This window comes from Cataglyphis hispanica, chromosome 17 (genome assembly GCF_021464435.1).
Source record: "Cataglyphis hispanica isolate Lineage 1 chromosome 17, ULB_Chis1_1.0, whole genome shotgun sequence".
Taxonomy (NCBI): domain Eukaryota; kingdom Metazoa; phylum Arthropoda; class Insecta; order Hymenoptera; family Formicidae; genus Cataglyphis; species Cataglyphis hispanica.
In genome coordinates, this window is record NC_065970.1 from 1,919,021 (window position 1) to 1,941,328 (window position 22,308).

A 22,308-nucleotide genomic window follows, 5' to 3' on the forward strand; every position below is an offset into this window, starting at 1 on the left:
AATGCTGTACCTACCTGCCTTGAAGCGGTAATATACCTCGTTATTCGCCCGTAACAGTATCTCCCCCTCCGGAACACCCGTCCCGTAATTCCGACATTCCTCATTCTGGACAAACGCTCGCTGTCCTTTTTGATAGCCCTTTTCACACTCAACAACGTCTTCAACTTGGAAATCATCCTTTTGCACCTTGTACAAATTTCTTTTCTCATCACTGATTTAATTTTAGAAATATTATATATATCTATAAGACTAAGAATTTTATTTTATATATTATATTATATCATGCACAGACATATTATAAAAATTTTGTTATTTTGAATTAAATTACATGCGATTCTTTTTAAATAAACAAAACAGACATTTATTAATTCATCTTTTTATTTAAGATTTATTGCAATTGATTATATTTTATTGTTTTTATTGTATAACAACACTAGAATAGTAAATCATAAAATAGTTTCATGAAGAGTCGCAATAAAATAGTTTAGCCGTATCGGCATTGTAATCATTGTGCGAGAAATTGATTGCACAATGAACACACAGGCCTTTTCATTCTAATTTTATAAACTCGCCTCGCTGCGTGAGTAAATTCATGAAACAAAAAAACTCATCATCACATTAAAGCATCTACGAATTAATATATTATATTACAGTTTGCAGTATTAGTTGCTAAACGCGGATGAGACTATTTAATAAGAATAAATTTTTATTAAGTAAAGTAATTTTTAATTATCTTTTATAATGCAATTGTTTACAGTCTACTTGATATATATAATATTTGGACTAAAAGAGAAATCAAGCAAAACGTATAATAAATATTATTTGAATTTCTTTTTAACCAAAATATTATATTAAAAAAAGTGAAGTATTACTTATTACTTATTATGATTATATATATATCCCAGATGGACAAGAACTTTGAAACATTAATCAGTTTATTAGGATATTAGTACATGCATTACCTGAAATGATATAAAATTGAGCAAATGGATTTTTTATAGTCACGTATAACGCTCCGTTTATCATCACATATGATATTATACAATTTCTGTTTACATCCTTAAATAAAACGAGCCGTTTCAATCACTTTCTAGTTTGATCATCAGAAATTAATTACACATAAAAATTGACAGATTTTTGAAATAAATACTTCCAGTAAAAAATATCCAACTCGCGTGCTCGTTTTATATTCCATTTAATTTTGTCATGCATCAATAAAACAGCAAAAACGCAATTATTATATTATTATATTTCTTCATAATAACTTATTCCCTAAATCGAGAACACATAAGGAAAGCATTCTTCTTTCTAGGACATTCGTCAAAAATTTATTAGTTATATATTTGGGGATAACTATATATTTTTATTAGTTAATTAAAAAACATTTTTGCAAAATGTCTAATTACGAGGTGTAGCTATGATCCGTGATGCACAAATATTTAAACATTAAGATATATATGACGCTCAATGTGTGTGCACCATTTCATCTCAATTTATCCGTAAGAGTGGCCATAATTTCCTCCCAAATGCGGAATGCGAACTTTGCGCAACGGTAGGATTCGAATGGAAATTAGCGAAAATCTCATCTCCTCGGCACGGTCCCGTGCCATTTCGGGCGCGTCTTTCACCGTGCAAATGCGACTCGGTGCGAGATGCAGTCCGCAGGGCTTCGTAACAGGCAGCGCGCCGTGTGAAACGGTAGGTTTCGCAGACGCGGAACGGAACGCGTTCCTTTGACGACACAATGTGCACAGGCATGCACGGACTCTGCACCCGCTACTCTTACGCGAAAGCCTTTGCAGCCGGACGAACGCTAATGACCTTAATGAGGCTGTTTTGATGCTCGACCGTCCCCGTCCCGTCCCGTCCCGTCTCGTCTCCTCTCATCTCGTCTCGCTATGCATTTCTCCCCTCGGAGTAGCATAGTGTAACCGCAGTGCCGGGAGTAATTGCCGCCGATGCGTTCGGCCCCGCTCGCTCTCTCGCCTAATTGCGCCGGATTCCTTGTCAAGCATGAACATCCGATATCGAGGTCATGTCCGAATAATGCCTCGATCACTCGGCCGACACGTGCTCCGCGCGTCCTCCTCCATCCTATCTCTCTCCTCTAGATCCTCCGTCTGGTCGTAATTTTATCGTGTTTCGTAATGCGCAGATGTTGCTTCTCGCGGCTGCAAAAATTGTAACGTTGAATGCACGTTTTTCAATACCCTGGAAATCACTCGATATATAGAGAAGTGGCAGATTGTGAGTATCGGGAGATGTGTTGCGTGATTGAAATTGCCTTTAGCATCTGACCATATCGCAATCACGACTACATGAACGATGGAGGATGCTGTCTTAGATTTAAAATTGTACTATATATTTATAGAATTATTTAAATTTTGCACTGATAATGTTTGCAAATTTATTATGTGCTGTCATAGCATTCTCAATGTCAATGTATAATTGAACTAAATTATATAATTTTTCGATTGCAATATTTACATCAATAAGGTAATTTAGAATTTTATATGTATTTGATATTATCATCTATCATCATAGCGACAGGTATTATAAAAAAATATTGTTCGAATTAAATAATTTTCAGTTTTCAAAAAAATAGTATTTATATAAAAACTTTGCTTTTAAAAATGTTTCTAAACATTTTTGAAAATGCGATTATCGCGCGTTGTACAGAATCGAGCATTTCACTATCGTTCTAAGCAATTAGAAGCACGCTAATACGACTATGAGCGTAAAACGGATTCTGCGGCTGTAATATTGGATATCAAAGTTTACGCCGACTATCCGGGACGATTTTCCGCGGATACGTACTCGAAAACGGACATCGTAACGAACGGACAGCAAAAACCGTACGCAGATCCTAGAAAAGCGGATTAGTAACGTTTGGGTCGAGCTATTCTCCTCCGATGTTATTCAATTAACATGCGCGCAGATATACCTACAAGCAAAACAATAAACAACGAATACACGTGCACCTTATTGTTAGATTTCATGTGTATATACGTCGACGATGCATCATCATGTCGATGAGGGATCATAATGAACATCAACGGAAGCGAACTCGTCTCGGATCTATTTAGCTTTCACTCGAGAATTTCGTATTGCTAATTAATCATGCAATTAAATGGTCTTTCTGCCATGATTCAGTTTCGTGTGCTGCAATGTATGAGAGGTTTGTGGAAGTAGAACTTTGCAAAATCCGACTAGCATATTTCAGATAGCCGATTACGAATTAATATTAGGATTGAATAATAATTCGAGTGTGTGTGTGTGTCAATTCTAGATCGGATTGCAATGATAAATTTGTATCTATTCACACTTTGGAATTTAAAATTCATTATGATATTCCTTTCTTTTGCGAGTTGATTTTCATCTCTCTCAACGAAATATTCTTTTTTGCATCTAACACGTGACAAGACTTTATCTCGAATATTATTAGACACAAAATTATGTTTAACGATGCGTACAGTTACTTTAGTAATCATATATAAAATCTGACAATAATTTAATATATATCGAAATGAAGACATAGTTGCATAATTAAGTTATTCTCTATTAAATAAATAAAATTTGCGTAAATTATGTAAGATATGCAATTTTTTCTTTAGAGTTTATACTTCGTTCCATAAAAGGAAAGAGAAAAGAAACGAATGCGAGTCAAGAGAAAATTGTCGGTAAAAAGCCAGAAAGTTTCGACGCGACGAGCATAAAAATATTATCCGGACTAACGATAATAGCAATAATAATCATAATAAAACGAAGCAATGTTATTCTCTATTATATTATACGAGCGTGCAATGTTTCCGAGTTTACGGTTGCATCAGGGATGGTTGTCTCAGAAACACCGACGATGACGATTATCTTGACAAGCAGTAATTGCAAAAATTGAGATTGAAATGTATTCAACGCATTTACAGCCACTTAGCAGTTTGCTCGAAACGTTTCCGGGTCGTTTCTTTTCGTTAAAGAAGATCCGAGACGAAATGCAAGGGATGGAAAATGTCTTTCTATGTATAATAACAGCACTATCTTTAAATAAATCTATTTGCGTGTGTATCGTGCCTGACGTATTTACTGAAGAATTTTACCGAGACCTCGTTTGTTCTTCAACGTTGATTTTGCTCGACAGGTCAGCAGCATCGGCCGTGAAAGCGAGGAACAACCGGATCTCTGCAGGAAAAGCAGTTTGATTTTCTTTTCATGACGATTCTTCGTCTATCTGTTATGCAAAGAGCACACTGCTAAGGAAGATGAGGAAGTTGAAAGGCATAGTCGAGTGGCAGGTAAACGAACGGCCGAGAGCGTCCTCATCGGGAATTTGAACGCTCGAGACTGGATTATTCGATCTTTGTGTGTGTGTATTTGCGATAATATAATTATTCATTATTGAATATTATGAGAAGCACCGAATTAAGTACTATCTCGTGCCGTCTCGTGCAATAATGAAGCAACATCTTCGTTATTTGGTGAAGAATTTCGCTCGGACAGCTTTAAGCTCTAGATTATTATTTTTAAATGAGTAAATTATATGTGTGCTTTATTTTTAATTCTCTTGACGCTTCAATCACAGTTTGTTGAAAGCTATTACGCTTAACAAAACGATACTATAAGTTTGTTGAATATTTTAAATTAAGAATTCTCCTCAGGGGTGATTTTTCGCGCTTTTATCGGCCAGTTAGAAGATATTTATTCAAATTGCATCTACATTTTGCATTTGCAAGACGTTGAAACGTAAGACCAGTTGTTATCCTATTTCATGATTTCTGTAAATCTCGAGAGTATATAAGTAATCTGCACATCGGACGGTATTACACGAGACAAGAATGTGGCGAGAGAGCATGCATTACGCTGTGATTAAGGGAGCATGCAAGTAATTTGCTAAACTGGAGTAACGTCGTAATAAACACTGTTTTATGTCATTTCTCCGCCTCTCTTCCTCCGTGTCTACTCGTTGCAAGGTGCGGTTCTGGAAGGAAGAACCGCGCGGAATGCAGTAGTGACTTTTTCTTGTCAGGTGACACTCGCGGTTAACTAGTTTCTAAGTAATGTTATGCGTCGCAAACGTTAGAAATTACTAGCTGTCAAGATAATGGAAAATATGAAAGAACTCGTTAAACAGTAAATTAAATAATTCCATCTGGAATATAACTAAGACAACACGTTTTGTAATTATTGAAACAAAAAGAAGAAAAAAACAAAAATGAATCATTTAATTTTTGCATTTTAATCCAGCTGAGTGGAAATATATGCAAAAAGAAGAAAGTTATTACTTTTTATCTTTAAGCATATTTATAAAATATACATAATTATTTATATTTAAAAATTCTTTGAGCGAAGATATACTATTTTAGTACGGACTGTACTTTACTGTCATACCTGAATAAAGATTCCTCAATGAGAACAAGAGCAACCGCCAGCGGAATCGTACCAAGGATCGCGTGCCATAACTCGATCGGCATCAAGGCGCGTCCTCGAGCGGTCGGTTTTTGCAAGGCGGGATAATGAAAGTCGGAATCCCAAAAGGTGGAAGCAGACCTACACTTTCGCCGCGCGCGGTACTTAACCGGTCGTAGTCGTGAAGCGACGCGTCTTCGGCAAAGCACGTAGGTGAAAAGGTGGTGGTCTCCCGTGTTTCGTGAGTTGGACGGGTTGGTAGAGGCCGCGGAGAGGAACGCATCGCGCCTGCAACAAAAGCCGAAGCCGCGAGCGGAATGGAACGTGACGGAATGCCAGCGGCGTGTGAATTACATTCCTGACACGGGCTAAGCACAGCCTCAACATCCCATAGAGCCACCTCGCCGAACTTCTTCCCTCCCTCAGAGGGGGGGGGGGCCCTTCTTTTCCCATTGCCACTTTCTGCCTCTCTCGTTCCCCCTTTCCGAGAGATATTTAGCGCAATCCGCGAGACACCCGTGAAAGATCGTAGCGACATAATTTCGTCTCGATCGGCAACTTTTTATATTAACTCGGGATAGCCAAGTGACTCAGTTTCTGGAAGTCTTCAAATAAATCGAGATCAGATTTACGTGATATTCGAGGACTCGCCAAAGAAGAGGCGTGCACGCTCGATTCATTTAGTTCTTGCAAGAAGCATCTGTTTGCGGATGCGGCTCCTTCTACTCGACGGGAGCTTCCTCGACCAACTTTCTCTGCGTCTTAAAGCGCTTGTAGTACCACAAAATAATTATGCTATAAATATCTGACAGAAATAGATAGCAGAGCTGGGAGTCACTCGGCAGTCGCGCAGAAACAAAGCGATAACTTATGCTTTTTGTTTTGTTAACATGATTATATCACAAATATGTCGAATAAATAGAAAGCTGCATTGATAATAAAGAAGGAAAAAATTTTCTAATTGTTTTCTAAAATTCGAGGACAGGTATAACGTTAATGTGATTCGTCAGAATCATGTGAATGATCAAAGAATTAAGAAAGATTGTTAGTAGACATAACAGGTCATTGAGACGACTGTTTTTATAGGATTGCAAACACGTCGGATATAAATAATGTTAACATGAAGTCCTCTAGTCGAAACGATCGAGCTTGTCAGAGCGTGTAATCTCTATACACGGGATTCCAGTAATGAATTGTCGGATGAGTATCGACATATGAATGATTGCGCGCGCGTGCGTGTTGAACCGACAATTTTCTCGACGATATGTGTTATATATCCGTGATCCGGTGACAGTGCCGATAATTGCCAATCACTCAGGCGCCATCAGATGCCGAAGATATGCAACGGGCAGAGTTAGAGGACGCGCCAATTCATATGTACAATGTCGCCATTTATTTATCGAGCTGTTTCCCATTGCAGCATGTTGACTTTGCCGACAACCTAATTTCGTTCAATACTTACTAATGAATCATGCGTGATAGTCGTACGATTTTTCGATTACATACACAGGAATATCGATCGCGTGATGGATAATACATAGGTATTTGCTTCTTTAACAGATCGATCATGGCCGCGGTAAGATTCATGTTTTGCTGATATCGCATGAGGAAGTGCATTTTGTGAAACGTCAATAAATCGAAACTAGAAAAGCTATGTCAATATAACGGATAATACGATATCTTCGATGTTAATAAGTAAAAGTCGAGGGAGAAGCCGATGCGAGAAACGCGACTGCAACTTCGCTCACGTTTGACAGTTTGACATGCGCGAGACGGATAAGAGAAAGAGAGAGAGAGAGAAAGAGAAATGAAAGATTAATATTACTATTCCTCGTGTGCTCGTATATTAATCGCGTTTCTCAATTGTCAAACGGAAAAGGTGGCCTCATGGTTCTCAGTGACCGATCTTATTGCGCAAGAAAAATTTTTCCGCGTAGTTGTTAACTTGATGTCATTGGTCGCAGACAGCCAATCCGTTGTCTCTCATATTCTTGTGGCGCATGCACTTCCGCGTAACAGACCGGTATTCAAGCGGCGGTACCGCGTTACAACGCGGCTCTAGTCGGGGACACAACGGTTCGCCTGTAGCGGTAACTCGAACACGATTGCAATGTACGAGACTCCGCTAGACAAACGGACGTACGACGCTCGACCAGACAGACGAGCTGAGCGAATCCGAGGAGCCGAATGAAGCTCTCGAAGAGGCCGCCGGTATACAACTTGAAGAGAGCCCGATGTTTGACCTTTTCCCTCTGGCGTTACAAGACAACCGGCTGTCTCTCTCGCCGACGTACAATTCACGGATTAAATCTCAACAGATCGGACTCCGCGGGTAATCAGATAATGTCTGTATCAAGTTTTATTATTCCGGGAGATAAATTTAGTACTCTCGCTATAATGCTTGCAAAGAAATCGCGATAAGAAACGTGAGAAATAATTATTAATAACAATAAAATATCATTTATCATTGAAAGAAACTTCAAAATACAAATTTAGTTTATCTCGTCAATCGCTAGTCGATCGCTAGCGATATCGACAGTAATTATATTGAGTTCAAATTTGCTATTTAAACACTCGCTGATAGATATTGCTTGTACAAGAAATTCTGCTCGCAAGAACGTTTTCCACGTGTGAATAGTGCAAGAATGGACTCGAATCGTCAAAGATAACGAAGGACGATAAAGATGCTTGAAAGTCGAGCCCTTCGTTGCAGACGCGCGACGCCGATTCTTATCCTCCTCAATTACAAATCCCCAAGACGTGACTAGGGAAGAAACCCGAGGATTAGAACGAGTTCCTGATCCAAGCAAGAGGTCATCTTTATCAGGTTGCCGTCTATATTTACCGCATTAACGTTCTATTGAGAAAATGTCCCCATATATATTTTCCCGATGACCGATAAAGAATATTGAAGTCACACTTATGGCGGTTGCAGCAATAAAGAGATAATTTGATCTCTCCGATAATGGATTATATATACGATAGAAAGCATTTATATTAGAGAGAGATTCTTCTTTTCGAAAATCGCCGACTACCATCTCTCATGATTCGACTCGCGTAATTTGATTGACGTTTATTGCCAGATAAAAATCCCTTTCCACGTTATATATTACAGCCTTTCATTCGTGATGCTTATCTAACGCATCTTAATTATATTTTATGTTTCAAAATGTGTGTGTGTGTGTGTGTATCTGGACGTTCACGTACGATCGGACGGTAGCAACATTTTACCATTAACTTACGTATCCTCACCGGCGATTAATCCGTGGCGCGGCAATATCAATCAATTTTAATTCGTCGGTAATTCATGCATGTGAATAACGTATGGTCCGGCTTGTATCTGCCTCGCCGGAGTCTGGCTACCGATTTGAGAAGGGTATTTCGGCTTGATCGTCGCGAGGTGCCTTGACACGCGTGATTTCATCCTTATGAGTTGAATCGAACATATTGTGGGGAACGCGTCGACCTCATTTCAAGGTTCGATACAATCTGACATCCCGCCGGCACCTACGTCGACTGTGTGATGATATAATTCGGTGGCATCGCGCTCTCGTGTGACAAATGATTCGGTTTAACAAAAACCGAACTCTACTATCGGATACCGGAACGTTCGTTTACCCACTTCGTTATCGCATTGAGTTTATGTTAGTTGAATCTAGATACTAGTAAGGGCGCCGACGTGGGCGTGTCTTGCACCAAGTTATTTCGATCTAACTAAGCTCGACACGATAACGAGACGACGAGCTGATGAAGCGAGGCGACGTCTCGCTAAGAGGTAACGATTGGAATCGTCCAAGTTTGATTACGATTCAATTTTTTGTCGTCTACAACGTCTTGCCGCGACATGAGCTTGTTATCAATGAGAATTATAGTTAACAAATTATGTTTGCGCTTCTGTAACAATCGAATTTTTTTAATTTTATTGCTGCAAAGTGATACTTTGCTTCTATATTCTATAAAAACAACTATTATATTTATAATAAATTAAATATTCTCTAGATATGCTTTTATAGATAATATTCGATAAAATATAATTAAGATAATATATAAACGCTTGAAATAAGTATATTATTTATACCGAATCGAGTATATTAATTTACTAAATAAAAAAAAGACAACATTATCGAGAAAAATTTCACAAATTAAAGACAATAGTTTTGGATAATCTGGAAATCCATGTGGATAGATATTCGAACATCTTAGTAACAATGCAACCTTGCTGACTCTTGTAAGTACCATGACAAGACTATTGTCGAGCTCTTCTAGAGAATCCAACGAGCTTTCAGAGAAACGCTGACCAAAACCTTAGACTTTTCCACCAGTACGTGCAGGAGAAAATAGCGTCTGGACTCACGATCGTGAAGAGAATAATCAGTAATTGTGATAAAATCTCAATGCGAGAAAATAACGTCTGACAATGCGACACGCATTCGCGATTAGAAGTTTCTCGCAAGAAAATCGCCGCACACAAATAAAAGTCATCCGTCCTGCATATAGCGTATCAATCACACATGATAAAATCTGAAAAACGTAATTCGCTCACATATATCTCTTTTAATAATTGTTTATCACAGTTCAACTTTGTGTAATAGAAATAGTATAGACACGAGCGTGTTTTGCAGAAAAAAATGGAAAGTAATAAATTTCACTCATCACGTAATACGTAGTAATCGCACATCAGAAATGATAAACCGGATAATCGATAGAGCGAGAACATTCGCCAATAGTTTTACGTCTTTTGCCAAGTGGACCGTTAAAATATCTCGTACATTCGAAAGGAGCTTGCCGATCCGCTTTCTTCATAGCACGATAATCGGCGGCTCGTAATCTTTTTCTTACTCGACACCGCGAGGCGAATTTCCCATTTGATCGTCGAAGCTGCTAGTTGCACCGCCATATATTCGATCGGAGACGCGCGGGGCGAGATATACAAGCCGGCTCTGATGACAGTGATTATTATATCTTGTTACCACCGGCGGTGTGTACCTCGTGGCTAAGCGCGATGCGCTTTAACGCATCGTTCGCGCGAATCATTATCTTAAAGACTCGGCCGATACGAATCTCGATCAGATGCGCGCCAATTTGAAGAGCCAGGCGAAAGCATAAACGCGGATAACTCGTCGGGGCACGAGGATCGAAGGGGGAATTTCATAGATGCGCGATGCCGTGAAACGCTCGACCAATGGACCATAACGAGTACAACTGCGTTAACCCCGACATCTTTACGATTATTGACCCTGTAGTATACCGAGCGCCGAATCCGTGCTTGTGAAATATTAAAAATTGCACACCCGCACAATTTTATTTTAAAAGTCGCTTATAAGTCGCACGGATTTATACTCGACAATCAAAATCATGTAGACCGCAATAATTATTCTATTGAAATTGGTTTTATAAATTTATAGCATTTTTAACTGGAAATAGTTTGTTTTCAACAGCCTAGAATATAAATAAATTTATATTACAGCCTATTTCAATTACGACGCGACAAGAAGCCAATAAATTCAACTGGTAAGTGCTGTAAAGCATGCGATAAACTATGACAGATTTCAAGACGATAAGGGACAGGTTTTAAATGCGCTGCTTAATGCAATGCTTGCACTCGATCATAGTATTTCATAACGTCATAAGTGGACCGTGCGACGTTTAACATATCGCGAAAGAAATAAATGCATGTTTCACATTACACGCATGACTTAGCCATTTAAGTTACAATAAAGAAAAGCAATGCAAGTATTAATCAAGAAAATATACGAAGTTTCGCGTTTAGATACGTAGAAAAAAATTCAATTTTTAATTTGTGATGATTTGTTTAATGAAACGTAAATATATGAGCTTTATTAACATACAGATTATGAAAGCAATAAAATTAATAGCTATCATTAATGATATTATCTTTATTCTGTACATATACAGCTTTATCTCTCAATGAAAGTTATGGACAAAATTATTTCGACAATTTCGAAACTCAATGATATTGATGGCATATGATAGCATTAGCACTCAACGATATCGTTGACCGAATCGTAGCCGAACGATTACCCAATCCCATTTAAATGCGGTTACCTTTAGACAAATATTTCCCGAAACCGCAGAGCGTAACTACTCTATTCCTCTCATAATACCCGCAACACACTATCGGAACCGTCGATTTACGGCCGACGCAGACAACTTTCAAATAAATATATCTCGTCCCATTTTAAGCACGTCTCGTTCTCGACGAGGCAGACAACAACTCTCCGCGTTCCATCGATTCAGTCGATAAAACGATACCGAATAATTTCATCTTCGGTCTGCACGAACGGTGCACACATACGCGAAGTTATCGTTTCCAAAAAAAATATCACGGCGCGGAAGTGACGTCAGCGAAACAAAATACGGCACAGAAAAACGCGCGATCCCGTAGGAAAATATTAACTCAAGCCGTGAGATGAGATCGGCTTACAATAAATAGAATAAATATGACGTACGGCGCGGCCCGTCGATGGGTCGGGGAGAACCATAAGTGGGATCTAAATTGAATGGAGAGCATATACCGACCATACGTACACCAAAGTAGGAGCTTTAGTAAAGGGGGGGTTTAAAGGGGGAAAAGGGAGTTGAAGTGGTGGAAGCGCCGTCCCGGACGATACCCGGGATTTTATTGTTTTCTGCCCGGCGGCCACCCGGTATGTTTCGGTCCGACATCGCGAAATATACGTTCACAGTACCGGGTTTTAATAATTCCGCGCGCGCGGGGTGACGATAGAAGGGGAAGAAATGTAGGAGACGAATACATCCGGTGCAAATCGGTAAAATTTGCTTGCTTGAGATCAGATAAATAATAATAAAAATAATAAAATATATGTATATGTATTGCTATAATCTGGCGATGGTAATTTAATTGGAATCGACGCAACGGTGCGCAATTCGCCGATCGTTTGCGACGTGATATCAAAATATCGTAATGGAAGAACAATCGATACTTTATGGAGAGCGCCAGTATTTTTTTTTTTTTTTCATTTTTTCTGTAAAAATCGATAGAAGAATTGTATATCGCAACATTGGTTAAAAATTGTTCAAATATATATTTTATAGTGTATTCGAAGCGGTGATTCTCGATCCTTGCAAAATTTCAAATTATCAAAAATTTTGAAGTATTGCCATAGATATATTGTGTGTGATATTTATTAAAAATACATATAACTTTTATATTACATGTGATGAGTTTTTGTTACATTAAGTCTTAATTTATTCGAGAGAGCAGCGAATATTATATCTCTAGAATAATATATTATAAATTAGCGTGCATTACTTATATTATATATGCGAGAAAGGATAATGCTGATATTAATCTAATAAACAAGTCGATAAATGATATTGCGCTTTTGAGGTTCATTACGCAAAAAACTATTTGTGACTACCTTTGATCCATCACAAATCTTATTATCTTGTTCAAAATTTTACTTAATTCACAACATATCTCATATACGTCACATAAATTATATAATAACATTTTCATGAGAAAATATGCATATAAATATATAAATTCTATGCCTTTAGTTTTTACATTACATGTTTCACGGTCGTATCAATAAATATTTTATTGTCAATAATTTAATCGATCATGTGAATAGATTGCGCTCGATATTGATATTCGGAATGATTTAATCGGCATGGAAACCTAAAATAACGCCGAAGTCTCACGAGTTGCATTGTCCAAAGACAGGAAAAAGACTAAACAATAATGAGCGCTATTGCAGCCAAAGACTTTTTAGACATGCAGATGATTCTGCAAAGGATACTACGCATTGATAGTTTATATCAAGCTTGGCGCGCATTTTAAAGTCCAATGCAATATAAGCGCTTTATATGGGTGCTGCTTCGAAAGAAGTTAATTTCGCGATTGTTGCTCGCCTTAATAACACCGACAAGATGGAGTCCTTTCTTTGTTCGAGGCACGCTGCCATTATACATACCGCCAGTGATTTCTAAAATACATGCATGTTAAACGACGAGATAAACTCTCACTTTGAACATCCTAAGGTGCATACGTGAACGGTTACGAACAGATTGAGTCTTTTAACGCGACACTTTGTCAGAGCGCTACTAAGCGCCGCTTATTGGAATTTTAGATACGATAGAAAATCATTGTGTGTCGCGAAAAGGATGTGCTCTTCTTTATTCGGATGAGCATATTGACGTCGCGATATTGACGTCGTTGAGAATTGCAAATTAACAATACGCGAATATCTATAGTAGCTATTTGCATCAACCTGAATCGCCAGGATACTTGTCGCGTTCATTTACTAATTGCAAAAAAGAGAGACAGCGAGAGAACCGAGTTTACATATTTTATTAACCCAGTTATTAGTTTAGACATTACAATTTTCTTTGAGGCAAATAATAGCGTATACTCATTAAACCGCGATCTGGATACCCATAAAAGTGTATCCGTCAGAAAACTCGATAGACAAGAGAGGAACAGGCTAGAAATTTAAAACGAGTTAAAAGAGAAGCACGCGATCCACCAATCTCTTACATCAAACTACAAAGTAGAACATCCCGTAGTCAGACGTAGTTGTTTGATAGTGAGAAGCTTACGGAATAAGTAACTTTCAAAGAGCTCGTTACTGCACGATGCGTGATGGATGTTCCCACTACTCTTTTAAGCATTAATTTATTAATCTTTAATTTAATATATATTTAATCTAATAATTTTGTAATTTATTCGTAAAATATTATTTGAAAGCAAAGATGATGATTCCATCGAAACCCCTCATTCGAATTTCGCTTTACGGTAGATTTCAGCGCCGATCTTCGCTCGCTTCGAAAACCGCAAAGCATACCGCCAATTTCGAGACGACGAGGCGAGTCGGCAAACAAACAGAAAGAGACCAAAAGACAAAGGGATATGATCGTGCGATCGTAATTTTTACGGACAGCATGCCAGGATGATTCACTCTGAAAGATCCCATAGGCAACTGACGATCAGCAATCACGATATCCCGCCGCGTGCTCTTACCGGGGATTAATAACGGCGAGCGCTTTCAGGGAGTTACATCTCACCTGTACGCCTCTCCTTAAGCGACACTCACAATATGGAACGGCAAAATATTCTCTGCACTTTATTGCAAACCTTAATCTCAAACATATAAAATTAAATTTAACCATTGACTTTGACTTATCTAATCTATCGACAAAAAAAAATTTGTTATTAAAAATCGAAAAGATTTCTACGAATTAATCTCATGTGAAACTTTCCAAATAAAAATTTCTCTCCTATTCCAAATTAAAATTTTTCTAAGTTAACGTCAGCGAGTAAAAATTTGACGATCTCTCGAGAAGTTGACAGTAGAATTCATTAGAATTCAGTGGAGGTGATTATATCTTATATACAATCTGCCAATTCACGTAATTATTGGGCCCGTATGCGGAGAAGTGTTGTTTTGCCTGTTAAATTGCCAATAAATAGCGCATGATAGATAATAAAATCGGAATTATAATTTCGACAATAAAAGGAATCTCGTTGAGATGATCAAGTCCGGCATGCGCGCTGCCGATGTTAATGATTTCGTTGGCGAAAGATTATTCCTCTGCACAGGCGTACACTAAATATAGATATAAACGCAAGCGAAATTTAATTCCGTGAGCCATTACGAGCGCTAATTTCGACAGTGAATTAAGACTTCTTGTGCAAATGAGCGTTTAGTAGGTACGCGTTTAATCTCTGCGATTGGTATTCGTATTACGAGCGCATGGCGCAACTTAATCAATCTCGCCAAAAAAGAGAAATAAACAGACGAGCTTTTCAGGCACTTATGAAGCATTAAGCATCTCATAATTTATTAAATCAATTAATAGACGTTAATCCATAAATGCATTAAGGAGAAATTGCATTAAATTTTCTTCAACGAATGACTAACGATTATCTTATTGGATACAAATAAATTGTTAAATACTTGTAATTGCTTGTGGATTATATATAATATTATCTACATAAGTACAAGAAAATTATAATAAACGTTGCATAATAACTAGGTAGATATCATGACAGATGTGACGATTGATGCGCGCATGTCGCGAGTCATTTACCTTGTAACGATATCGATGGTGTTTAGGAAAGAAGATTAAGGAGGAACGCTGCATATTTATGAGTAAATTGAATTTTATAACTCCGTGTATGTTTTAAATTAGAAATTTAAATTTGAAAGGTTGGCAGAATGGCGTACGCGAATTAACGTGCTGCGTTTTGGGCAACCTGTCAATTTGCGTAATTATTACTCGCTCGTATATTTGCCGCAATGAAGTGTTATTCTCCCTTAATTTGCCGATAAATAACAGATGATGGGTAATAGTAATAAGACCCTCGCGTTGAAATATATGTGATCGAGTCGCATGCTTCCTCATAATACCTTGTCGCTAATGATATTATTCCAACTGTTAAATACAAAAAAAGCTCGTATTATATCGATACATTTATTAAAAGAGAGGGAGCAGATAATGTGTGATCTATTTATACAAAAATATTGTTAAAACGCTATAGAATTTGGGTTTACCTATTAGAAACAGTTGTAATATTAAACATTTTAGTGATCACCAAATAATTCATGAGACTTTGAAATTAAAATTAAAATTATAATTATTATTATTTATTATTAATGCTTTATTTTTCTTCGATTTTTGTTTTTAAAATAACACGTTATACAGTTCTTTCGTTTCGTTTGTTGTTACTTAGAAAAGACAAACGCGGTAGGTAAATTTACGAGAAAATTAAAGAGGAAAAAAACTGTATAACGAAGTTTTCATTAATCACAAGGGACTTAATTATACTGACTGTCATATATATGACAATCATAACACTTTCCAAAGTCGAGGTATCCGATTGAGAAGATGGAAACGCAAAGCAAACGGTCTAGAACTTCTCTCCGCGCAAATTGGCCACTAACTACGTACTGAAATATAAATATACATTAACAGCAGCCAATTTCAATGGAAAAAAAAACGCCATTTCGTATTTTTGCACATAACTATTCAAATAAAAAATGTTAATGCCATAAAATTCTTTGACATTTTAATAACATGAGTTTAAAAATTTCAAAACCTTTGCCGAAAAACAAAATCTTTTACCGCGATATCTGAAAATATCAATGCATGTTTAGCGGAATTTCGGCAGCGACCAAAAGATTACATTCGATTACTGTCTCGACAAAATATGCTCTTTCACGGTAATCAGGCCAGGGAGCGAACGACTGAGTGACTTACAATTCGATAAGATCCCGATAGTATCTCTCTAATGATCGAACATGAAGACACCCACACCAATCTCTCGAATCTATCTTCATTGATCCATGATTTGAAAATGCGCGAGGAGGGACATATACAAGGAGAGAGAGAAGAGACCTTATCAGTACCAAACGTTCTCGAGCGCTGATCCTCTTAATTGTGACACGCTATTCTACTAGCGAGAAACATATGTGTTCGCTTGCTACGACATAGAATGTGTATAGTCTTGTATATATATCGAGCATCGTGCGACGAATGTGCGTGTAAGTCAGTATGTATCTGTCTGTCAAAACCGGAATGCGCGTCAGAGGAGATGAAGAACTCGACAGGTATGTCGTAAACCGCGATTTGCATTTTTTTTATTACTTGGTTGCTGGCCGTAGGCAGAGATATCGTCGTCGTTGATGATTTGCGAAGATATAATGGGATATTTCCGGCAAATGTGTGTGTGTGTCCAGGCAATGAAACGCGAAATGATAAACTATATGGATAAGACATATAATTCGTTTTCTCACTATTAATGTTTTCATAATAAACCCATAGAAGAAGAGAGCGTAATATCTTAACTAATTAAATACATAACAGTAATATAAAATGTAAAATAAACGATGATAATAAGCGAGAGGTAATAGTCATTTAGTTAATTAACTTGATGCCAATTACTTACGCCAATGTTCTCAGTAGACAATATTTTTTAATTTTTACTTTGTATAATTTTATTATATTATTTTCTACTATTCAGGAAGTTTATTGAAGTTGATTTGCACAATAATAGTATCGCGTAATGTGCAGTTTCAAAAAATGTAAATGTTCTCCATTGAGAGAGGATAAATTTGTAATAGCGTGAAAGCGCCCCGATCAACAAGAGAATAGTCATGTTACTCTTTACGTACTACATTTTCTAGATGCCACATGGGATAGGTTTCCTCGGTCACGTGTGCGCGGCACGTGCCGCCGTGTCGTCTGGCACGTGCTGTGACGTCGTGTGTCGCCAGACACGAGACGCGGAGAAGCGCTTTCGGATCCCCTTCATTCTCGTAGTTGTCACGATTTTGCGCACTGCTAAATATACAAATTTTAAACGACGTCTATATCATAATGGCCTTTTATTAGTTTTAAAATAGTATTATCTCATTATCGCGCAATAGATAACGTGACATGCAAGGATGTACAAAATATGTTAAGAACACAATATATATTACGCTACATATTTATATTTGGATAATGTCGCCTGTCCCTTAATAATATTCCTCGACATATTTCGCGAACGTGCTAATCTCTCAGAACGAGTACAATGAACGAGGAAAAAAATGCGCCCGCATTTCTAGAGAGCGTAAGGAACAAGGAATATATATATATATATATATATATATATATATATATATATATATATATATATACGTAAACCACGTGCCCCCATATTCGCGTAAGAAGAAAATTGACGTCTTGGACTAACAATAAAGAAGGTTTGTGAGAGCAGGAGAGAAAGAAAGGTGAAGAAACGAAGTAAAAATTGCCGCAACCCACCATTCCTTCATGCCTCCCTTCGCCCCAACTCTCCGGAGGCCAATTCGTGTACCTTCTTGCTTTCCATCTTTCCTCTTTGGCGGCAAGAACTCGCGACTTTAACCACAACAAAGTGGGCATGGCGAACTTAAGGACCGTGACCAATACGATTTAGGGGCGCCCATTTTTCTCGGTTGTTATTATAATAACATTGCCGACTCTGCCGCGCATTACCTTGAAATCGAGATGACTTTATAATACTGGCTGTACGTTAGCCAAGTAGTAGTGAAAGTACGTTAGTTAAGGTTTAATTAAAGTCGTGAGCGTGCGAGGTGTATCTCCCGGCGTGTCTCGGCGTGAGATCGTGTCGTACCCGATGTATCTTTTATCGATCGCAAGCGCGTCGTAAAACGTGAAATACCCTTTTTGTTTCGTGAAGATTACACAAATTACCGTAGTGTCGCAGATTATATCGGTTAGCGCGCGCGAGGAATTATTTTAAGAATCTATGCATTAATTTCAAAATTAATTATATTTAAATTATATAATAAAAGAAGAAATATTCTTTTTCTAATTTATTTTTCTTTCTTATTAATGAATTTCTGGAATTATCAAAGAAATGATGTTATGAAATATTGAAAATGGTAGAACTGATATTTGCACTGGCAAATATCTAAAGCAACGTTAATATATTATTATATGTATATTAGTTAGTGTATTATTATATATTTTTCTTAATTATCTCAAAACAAAATAAGAGAAAAGATGTAGTATATATCAAGGCAATTTCTAAAAACAACGTTTCTATTTGTTTGACAAACAGCCTTTTCGTTTAAAAGTCCTCTTGGACAAAATTCATGACAAGCTTGTGATATCTGAAGCTTATCGTCAGACAACTGGCATATCATTGTATTATTTGCTCGAAAATCAAACCGTTGCATGCATTGCGTATAACTTTGCGAGTGAATTATTGGTCTTGTCGGATACAAGTTGAATCGCAAAACACCAATGTAGAATACATACGCAGATTAATAACGTATGAAGTTTTCATCAGTATAACGATGCTTCGTTTATGCTTCGAGGATCCTTGAGTGCATCGTTAAATTTCTCTCAGACGAGCAACTAGAGGGAGGAATCGCAAGTACTCTCGACAAAGTTTTAACGAACTATTTTGATCCCCTTATTTCGTATCTATGAAACAATCTGTAAGAAACGAAAGAAACGCGTCTAGCGCGAATTTCATCCAATCGCGGCACGCGGGAGGAATACGGCAAAGTTTCGGCTAATTTGCAGAACCCTGTAAATATCGAGCCTACTGTAAAAGGTGGCGATTCTCTTCCATCGGGAAGGAGAGCAGCATCCTTGGAAATGCGCGACCGGCCGTCACGGTAGAAAACCAAGATTACGAGGGACAAGGACCCTCGAAACTCGCGCGAAAGGGAGTTACCAAGACTACGGTGAAAAGGAGCGAGCTTGGTGGGTAGATAGGTAGGTAAAAGGGCCGAGGTTGTAAGGGAATAAAACGTGGAAAAGAGACATCGGGACGACATTGGGAGAACGGGGAGGCCGTTAGGCGCCGCCTTCAAATCGGCGAGGATTTAATCCCGACTCATTGTACGATCGAAATCGATGGGATCCAATTAACCTCCCTATAAGAGGGTCGCGGAGCTCTGTTGTCCCTCCGTACATACGATTCCGCTTGCGCGACCGCGTAACTAGGAAGTAAGATACCATAATCCGCTGTAATATTAGCGAGCTTTCCTTTCCTCGCTTACTCTCGCGGGCAACCAATCACTCTCTTCGCAAAAGATACATGTACGCTTTCTTGTTTGATGTCTCGTCATTTCGTCTGCGCGTCTTTACGGTTTCCCAATAACGCGTAGGAAAAAAAGAGAAAGGACGAGAGAAATCGACGAAATGTCACTATCGAGATTTCGTTTAATTGATCTCTCCCCGTCAACAAACCTGTGAGGGAAAAGTTTGTCAGGCGGTCGATACCGAGGGAAGTGTGCTCGCGCACGTGTCTGCATATAATACGGTACTCTCTGTATATTCTAGATATATAGCTTACGAAATTATTATATCATAAAAATGAAAAAAAAAAAGTTGTTTCTTTTTGCTCTAATTGTCTTTTAAATGAAAATATTACAATGCAAAATGTCTCCAAGCGAAAAATTGATGTTTAAGAAACATCGTCAACGTTAAGCTGAAAAAAAGTCCATTATCTTTCATCGATAAAAAAAGAGAGCGAGACTTGCGCGATGGAATACCTTAAAAAGGAGAGAAAGTTTCACGGAGAACATGTCGTGTACGACCAACACACCCGGCCATCATTTGCCAACAGCTTTGTAAATTTGCAAAGCTTAACGATTTGAAAGCATACGATTTTATCTGCATACTCCAAGTGAGTGAAAGCGTCAAAATGGTAGCATGAGAAAACAAAAGATCACGATTTTACAGGAAGAATGATCACGGTTTTACAATGACGGTTTAAAGTGAGATTAGAGAAACGAGGAATTATTAAAATAAAGAACGTATATTTGCATTACTTTTTGTCATTGGAGAAAAATACAATAATTAATAATAAATAAGTTTCGTTTAAAAATAATATTTACAAATTAATATAGCATTTTTTAAAATATAAATATGTATATACGTAATATAAAAAAGAGTCTTCTCTTTTAATATTCTAAAATATCTAAAACACACACATGAATTAATGCTGCAGAATTACGAGATCAACGATAGAATGGCACATGTACAATTATATATTTTAAAAATGTCTATTGCGAGATAAGTAGATAAATTCACGCTCATGACAGTAAAAAAATATCGGATATGACATGAGATGTCAAGTGCGAAGAATAAACGGCCGTCTCTTTAACATGTGAAGCAATCATCATGAGGGTTTAATTCACTACGGCCTGCATTAAATTATTCTGCTGATGCGTACTCTTACGCACATACAAAGTGAATACTCGACGCATCTGTAATTATGCCTAATTGTAACGAGATGAAAAAAAAGGGGGGGAAAGAGCACTCTCTCGCCACAAACAAAAGACGAAGGGTGACTGGGATGATGCGTCTCCTTCGCACTCCTCTCGTCACCTCGTTGCCATGAAAAAAACGGAACGAAATTGTAGCTTTTTTGTGTAACAACGCTCGTGTATAACTACATGCATGCGTGCACGCATACATGTGAATACAATAGAACTTGATAGTAGCTGTGCAATTCATCAAAGCTATGTTTCTGCTAAGCCTTCTTTCTCTCTATGATAACAGCCTACGATGATTACGACAGTGTTGATGATGATAAGAATGAGAGATGAAAGTAGCCGGCGTGGCGTGTGATATGTCATAACGTTAAGATACTCTACAATATAATGTAACGTGTAAAATTTAGATTTCTTTCGAACATTACGCGATATTATATCATCCCTCGCATTTGTATCTACTTGTAATAGTTTGTATATGTCGCGGTTATATAATTGCGTTTTCTTCACTTCATGGAAAAATCGCGCTTTGCTTCGCGAGCTTTTCCTCTAAGGAAAGCAAGGAAAATAGTACCGTGGAATTTTAACCATCGTGTGAAACTGGTAGCACCATCTGTATCGCCGGACTGCAACCCCACATTGAGATAACTTCCCTCGAGGAGGTTACACACCGACCAAGTGCATACGAACGCGATGCACTTAGAAATGCATAATCGTTCGCAAAACATCTTTCGGAGGTATTCATGTCGCGCGCGAGCTTTGATTGTTAGATGCGCTGTCATTCGGTGAAACGAAGAAAAGGCAAACTTGCCTAGCTACATCCGTTACTGTTCCTCATTTCGACATTTCGCAACTCTCGGCAAAAAACATTGAATCGCATTCAGTATGCAGACGGCAGTTTCTTTTATGTACTTCAGGTGAAGGCTACATCAAGCAACGCGAAAAAAACAGTTTTACATTCATAGAAATCCAACGCACCTAAAACATCTCAAGGGATCTAGGCTCTAGAAAAAAGTAAAAAACAATTTTTTCCTATACCATGTCGTAAAACAGCGTTAAATTAAATTTCCATCGCGAGGTAAAACCGTGTGCGAAAATATTTAAATAAAAGAAAAACGCTCTCGCATAAAAACGCTTGTGCGAG

General features: G+C 37.8%; 1 long non-coding RNA gene across 1 annotated transcript in view; it reads right to left on the reverse strand.

The window, feature by feature from the left end:
- Nucleotides 1–1,422: 1,422 nt before the first annotated feature.
- LOC126855937 (uncharacterized) overlaps nucleotides 1,423–22,308 on the reverse strand; it is a 202,518-nt gene continuing 181,632 nt past the window's right edge. The window contains exon 3 of the long non-coding RNA XR_007688306.1: nucleotides 1,423–2,171. This is a non-coding gene — a long non-coding RNA (uncharacterized LOC126855937). The remainder of the gene's footprint in view (nucleotides 2,172–22,308) is intronic.